Raw genomic sequence first — 7,504 nt, forward strand, 5'->3', positions numbered from 1 at the left:
GGAGAGAATTTACCAGTTAGATAAAGGGGATGATTAGGAGGCCAGATTTGATAAGCCACCTTAGGTAAGATTTGATAAGGCAACAGTGGGCAATTTTAGCCAGAACATCAGGGTACCAACCCTACAGGGATCTTTTATAACCTGGGACAGTCAGGACCTCGGTTTTATGTCTATCTGAAGGACGGCAACACTTTACGGTACAGTGTCCCCATCACTGCACTGAGACATTGGGATCCACACAGACCACAGTATGGGGTAACCTGTTGGCCACAGCAGCACGTCAGTAACATGGTCATCCTAGTGTTGTAGTCAAGACCACCTAAACCGAGACCAAGACATTGCCGAGACCGGAGGATATCAAGACCAAGACACTGCCGAGACTTGAGGGTACCAAGACCAAGACCAAGTTCAAGACCAAGACCAAGACACACTAAGGCGAGACCAAGACCAAGACTGGTCGAGACCAAGACCAAGATCAAGACCGAAAACAGACTAGGGCTAGAATCGACATCACATTACCCAGATCAACTGTAGAGAAAAAAGGCATTGCTGTAAAGTGTCATTACTCGTTAAATCAAATTCATGTTATCTTTTCAATTATATTGTCCATATGTCCATATGTCTCTCATTTAAAATCTCCCAGATTTGTCATAGTTACGAGACCTGATGGAAAATAATATTCTCAGCAATCCTCTCCTATAACCATTTTATCAGACGTCGTCAAGGGAAAGAGATGGGATGTACCAGAAAGATGTTCATATTAAGTCTCTTATACCAGGGACAGAGGCCTCGGGTAAGCTATGAATACAGCTATGTAATGATCCTTTGCTTTGAATTGAAGAGAATGAGCCTCCAGATTGACTTGCACCTCCAAGACCGTGCTTTCTAATCAATGTAAAATACCTAATTTATTTGAATTATAACTATGCTATAGACTTCGCGGACATTTTCGGACATTTTTTTGCCGATGTATGATACGATGTGTATGATGTTTGTGGACTGTGAAGCACTGGCAGTGTCCGTGGAGAAAATGTATAAAATGTAACGTTTTTGAAATGGATGCATCTGACTGGTTGCATTTGAATTGAGGCGCGTAATAAATAATGATACTGTTCTGTGAGGATGTGCAGTTTTCTCTTTTTTTCCCCATCCCATCGAGACCGCTATGTCCGAGACCAAGACAAGACAAGACCGAGACCAAATAGAGTCGAGACCAAGACAAGACCGAGACCACAAAAAATTGGTCTCAAGACCGGTCTCGAGACCAAGACCGGTCTCGAGAACTACAACACTAGGTCATCCTAAGAATGTACCCAATAAAGGACATTGAGCTGGCCCTCCAAAGGACATCCTCAGGCTGTCCCTTGTTTATGTCCCTAGTATTACTGGTAAAATGTCAAATATTAATTATTTAGAAAAAGGGATTTACGTGGGCTTAATGCCCATAATATGTTCACACAATATGTCCTTAAAATGTTCCCGGAAAGTCCATAATATGTTCTCGGAATGTCCATAACTGGTCCTGAAAATGTCCTTAAAAGGTCCATAACTGGTCCTCTAGACGTCCTTAGGACGTCCTTAAAAGTCATCCTAAGGACGTAAAAAAAACTTTCCATCAGGATGTCCTAAGGACGTCCTTTGAGGACAAGATCCGGACCAAAAGAGGACGTCCTATGGACGACCTAAGGACGACTTGCTGTTTGCTTGGTTGGTATTAAGTAAATACTTTATGCCATTGGGCTTGACATAGTGCAAAAGAAAGCTTTTGAAAAATTTCCAGCAAATGTGTCAGGGACGGTTGCTTGCTTAACTTTGTTTGTTGTGCTGGTTCTGCGGCTATTTTCATTTCCCTGGGAGCGGCACTTCTCCCACTCCGCTCCGTGCCTCTGCTTTACATGCTGGAATAAATTAGTCGCGCTGCTTCCATTGGTTGCAAAAATTTTTAAAGTCTTTGCAAGGAGGACTTGTTTGGTCTGTGTCCGACCTCGCAAAACCGAACCAATTCCATATTACAGATGTAGCAACACCTTTCTTGGGCACAAGCGCCAGCTTTTCCCCTGTCATTGCCATGTTGTTAGTGAATCTGCTACAGTGTTTGGGTGCGCCGCGCTAATTTACCCGTGAAGAATGGTGCGTCGCATTAGTTCCGCTTTTGGCGCTCGTGTGTAAAAAAAAGTAATAAAATCGATTTTCATGAAAACACATCGTCCTGAACTGTAAATTCGAATTAATTGATTAAATCGATTTATCGCCTAGCTCTATAACAGGCACTCAAAAACACTTTAATAAGTAATACAAAATAACATCACATTTAACATCAATACCAAGATATTGTATCAAAAGCAAATGCAAAATAATCCGTACTACCAGGGATATCAAAGTATCCCAGCAAACATTGGTCCGATGGCGACGTTGTGTCCCCGGCATAAATCGGTAAAAATATGTGACACAGAACATTGCCTAAAAATGCATTCAGATACATTTGTACATGTCTACAGTTGTCTGGGGTTGCATGTATAGCTGTCACTTTGAGTTTTAGCTAAGTGCATTTTAATAGTGAGTGCATGTGTGAACGAAGGTCCACTATGTGACGTCCTTTACACGTGCATTTATAGTCCATCATGATCCTTTATTAAATCCACTGTGAAATTGAGCACGAAACATGCAAATGCAATTGTGCTTACACCTTGGTTAATACTGCAATAAAAAGTAAGTGCCCCGAGTAGTTTTTAAGAGGTTGTGAAAAGACGGCCACTGACGTCCTTTACACGTCTATTCAAACAAGACTCATTGTGGGGGGAAAAGGTAATATTTTTTAAATGAAATGCACAATAATGTTTATTTACATATTGTTTTATGACAAATTATTCACAAAGTGCTCTGTGATTGTGAAGCCACTGCATTTGGCATTATGCGCCCCGTGTTTTCGAATATTAAAAAATTATTTTGTTATTTTTATGAAATTTATGCATTTACATATGAACAGGTATATATCTGGTTACCATTTAAAGTCCGAATTGGTTGTGGATTGTCAAATAAAAAAAAAGTTTACTCGCTTTACTCTGCGTGCGTTTTATTTCCCCATGTAGATGCATAAAGTTTTTTAATTTGAATTTGGAAACAGTGCCGCCACTAGTTGGCAGTCTCGCGATATACCGCGATATTCCAGATTATCTTGAGAGAGAGATACCCACTACTGTTGGGTAAGTCCATTTTGTATTGTTTTATAAATTTTACGTTTGACACGAAGGAACTAAAATGTAGTTTGAGTTTGGCTAAAATTAACTAGCAGGCTAAAAGCTAGTAGTGTTAACGTTAGACTGCTCCTAAAAACACACTCTATTAGCATGAGTTTGCAGGTATAAAGCCCCATGTGGTCTCTACAACGTAAGTTGAGCTATTTTATGCAGTTGAGCAAACTTCTTGGTGGAAAACTGATAGCAAAATGACCAAGTCCCCAAAATGTTAAGTTTGCTAGATTTTGTTTCACTGCCTTAAAAAATAATTACAAATGAGCAGAGCAGTTTCATGCTACTGCAGGAACATGATGTAATAGATATGGGATTCCCTACTCTGGTCCTCAAGGACACCTGGCCTAATTGTTTTCTAATTATCCCTGCCCTACCCACTGCTGGTTACCTGGATCAGGTGTGTTCAGTCAATCAGAAACTGGAAGATATAATTTCAGATAAGACTGGAGTGGGGGAGGGCAAATCAGTAGTGCGTTTGGTAGGGCAAGAAGTGCTGTTGTAACTGCTTAAATTGACTTTAAAGCGAGATGTTTAGTGAAAGATCTTTTACATAAAGTAAAAAAAAATTAATTTGTTAAAACCCAAGCAAATGGTAAATATTGTAGTAGCTATGAAATGCAGTCGATAATAGCATACCAGTATGTTTTAATGATCCAGTAAGTTTTACTGTTCAATGTAGCCTTTTGTGATTTTTCAAAAAGTAAATTACCTGAAAGAGACTGTGAAATGTTGAGCAAAATGTAGGAAGAGCTCAAGAATAACATGGGCTGGCGTCTGTAAATGAATTTTAACATGGATGTTCTCAGTAACTACTTTAAAATAATTTTGTAATTTTAGATTTGCTAAACATGTCCTCTGAGTACCAGAGGAAGTGGAGACGACGAAGGGCAAAGGTTGATTCCTTAGTGGAATATGATAGCAGCTCTGATTCTGAGGGGTCAGTGGAGCCAGCCTTGGCGGGAGAGGGCAGTCCCCTCACGGAAGGATCAACACACGACGAAATACATCCTATGGTGGCCTGTAGTTCTTCTGTTAGCACAGCAGTGGTGTCAATTAGACATGAAGAAGAATACAATTATGATACTGATTCTACTGAAACTGAGTCTGAGCAGTTGGATGAGGCTTCACGTTCAATTGTTGAAACACCATCTCTTCACAAGGACTTGGCTAGTTGGGCTACTGCTACAAACCAGACCCACAAGGCATTAAATGAGCTTCTGGATGTGCTTAGACGTCATGGCCATAGACTTCCCAAAGACGCTAGAACTCTTCTTGAAACTCCACAAGGAGTGCCAGTTCAAAATAAATCCAATGGACAGTATATTTATTATGGTATTGAGCGTTATGTTCTTGAACACTTTTCAAAAGAGACACTGCCAGGGAAAGTTGAACTGTGCTTTAATATCATATTACAGATTGTGATGTCACATTTAGGTTCAGCAACTGTCCAGAGTTGGGGGATCTTCTCTCAGGGACTGTGTCAATAAAGTCATGAACAGGTATGTGTTTTACCTTGCATTGTTTGTATTGCTGCATAATTCACAAATAAAATGTATATGTAAATGTATATTCTGGCCAAAATAAGAAACCCAGCTTTGGGTATTATTTTTTTTATTACAGATTTAATCTTTCACACATTATATCTCCTCACATACATGCCTATTTTCTAGTTCAGAAGGTTTTAGATGTCTACTGCCAGACTGAACCAAAAAATCAAAACATAATTTCAGTGAAAGCCATTAATGACTAATTAGTTGTCTCAAAAATGTGGATATGGATAAGAACATAGTTCAGGGAACTTGTTACCTGACAGATGAGTGGTTGTTAAAGTGTATGATTTAACATTGCATGCTAGTAACATGCTGATAATATTACAACTACAATAATTGTAATATTGACCTTACATGTAAATTTTCCTGATGGTGAAGTAATCCAGAGTAATTTCTTTCACAGAATCATGTCGAATGCCTTAATGGCAAAATTCAACATGAGGGGTGGTGGCCAACTGCAAAAGAAGCCATTTAGAGATACAATCATATTCAATATAATTCAAGGTAATTTTGGCCTTATGACGTGGAATTTAGTACTTTCTTATTTTATCTATTTATTTTTTATTGGTACCTTTTATCTATTGAAAGAATATTGTCTTAAAGACCACAGAAATGTCCTGTTTACTTTCACACAGTTACACACCTACTTATGGAACTTGCTCAACCACAGTGGTTTTGAAGGGGAAGGGGACATGCTATTTTTTCATTCACCTAGCACACATTTAATGCAGAACATCTTTTATTAACCAAAGATTATTCAACAGAAAAATGTCGTGTAATGCATGTTGATTACTTTTTTCTAATGTTTCGTTAATGAAACTGATAATGTTGTTCCAAGATGTATTTTTAATGTTGTTGTAGGATCATAAAGACAATTTTGCCCTTTTGTAATTTTTTATTTTTTTTTATATTCAATTCCCTCAGATGCAGTAAAAAGATGGAGCGCAAATGCAACAGACTCCGAGATTGAGGCAGCAATGGCTGAACACCTAAAACATGCTCCAGGAAGAGCTGGGGGTGGGGGATATAGGAAATGAGCCCATTGACAGAAATAATTCATGTGTGTGTTCATGTTCTTGTTCTTTTCATTCTTGTTTAACTAATGTTTAATTGTTACTATTTACAGTTCTACTATATATTTAGCCTTTGTTTAAAAATGTTGTATACTTTTATATTTGTATGTGTGTATGTATGTATGTATGTGTTTATATATATTGCACACAAATATTTAAATATATTATATATATTTATTTGTATATTTATATGTATGTATATGTTATATAAATATATATTTTTTTCTTATTTAATACAAATAAGAAATGTTTTGTAATGTAAACGTGGATTAAACGTTGTATAGACGTTGAGGTCTGACTGGACTGATTTTGGACGTTTTTTGAACCATTTATATTCTGATGTGCATTTCACAATAAGGACGTTTATATTCAGGCTAATAAGTACACTGACATAACGCAGAAACACATCTTAAAAAACATCCAGACGACGACACATTAGACGTCCAGAAAAGACGCCGAAAAGACGTCGAATACACTGCAAGTTGACGTCAAAGACGTCCGTTCAACTTTCATTTCGGAACTATTTTTCAACCATGACGGGACGTGTCGGAGGGACGTCATTTCAACGGTCATCAAACGTCCCCTTCCCCTTCAAAACCACTGTGGTTGAGCAAGTTCCATAAGTACAAAATATCACGCCATAAGGCCAAAATTACCTTGAATTATATTGAATATGATTGTATCTCTAAATGGCTTCTTTTGTAGTTGGCCACCACCCCTCATGTTGAATTTTGCCATTAAGGCATTCGACATGATTCTGTGAAAGAAATTACTCTGGATTACTTCACCATCAGGAAAATTTACACGTAAGGTCAATATTACAATTATTGTAGTTGTAATATTATCAGCATGTTACTAGCATGCAATGTTAAATCATACACTTTAACAACCACTCATCTGTCAGGTAACAAGTTCCCTGAACTATGTTCTTATCCATATCCACATTTTTGAGACAACTAATTAGTCATTAATGGCTTACACTGAAATTATGTTTTGATTTTTTGGTTCAGTCTGGCAGACTAAGTCAGTAGACATCTAAAACCTTCTGAACTAGAAAATAGGCATGTATGTGAGGAGATATAATGTGTGAAAGATTAAATCTGTAATAAAAAAAAATAATACCCAAATCTGGGTTTCTTATTTTATTTTGGCCAGAATATACATTTACATATACATTTTATTTCTGAATTATGCAGCAATACAAACAATGCAAGGTAAAATACATACCTGTTCATGACTTTATTGACAGTCCCTGAGAGAAGATCCCCCAACTCTGGACAGTTGCTGAACCTAAATGTGACATCACAATCTGTAATATGATATTAAAGCACAGTTCAACTTTCCCTGGCAGTGTCTCTTTTGAAAAGTGTTCAAGAACATAACGCTCAATACCATAATAAATATACTGTCCATTGGATTTATTTTGAACTGGCACTCCTTGTGGAGTTTCAAGAAGAGTTCTAGCGTCTTTGGGAAGTCTATGGCCATGACGTCTAAGCACATCCAGAAGCTCATTTAATGCCTTGTGGGTCTGGTTTGTAGCAGTAGCCCAACTAGCCAAGTCCTTGTGAAGAGATGGTGTTTCAACAATTGAACGTGAAGCCTCATCCAACTGCTCAGACTCAGTTTC

The 7,504-nt window shown here is 37.8% G+C and overlaps 1 long non-coding RNA gene across 1 annotated transcript; it reads left to right on the forward strand.

Moving 5' to 3' along the window:
- Positions 1–4,569: 4,569 nt before the first annotated feature.
- Positions 4,570–5,952, forward strand: LOC140578551 (uncharacterized). Its single transcript, XR_011982821.1, has 3 exons — positions 4,570–4,750; positions 5,205–5,305; positions 5,726–5,952. It is a non-coding gene; the product is annotated as an uncharacterized lncRNA (long non-coding RNA).
- The last annotated feature ends 1,552 nt before the right edge of the window (positions 5,953–7,504 follow it).

The sequence above is a fragment of the Paramormyrops kingsleyae genome, chromosome 15 (assembly GCF_048594095.1).
Source record: "Paramormyrops kingsleyae isolate MSU_618 chromosome 15, PKINGS_0.4, whole genome shotgun sequence".
NCBI classification, from domain to species: Eukaryota; Metazoa; Chordata; class Actinopteri; order Osteoglossiformes; family Mormyridae; genus Paramormyrops; species Paramormyrops kingsleyae.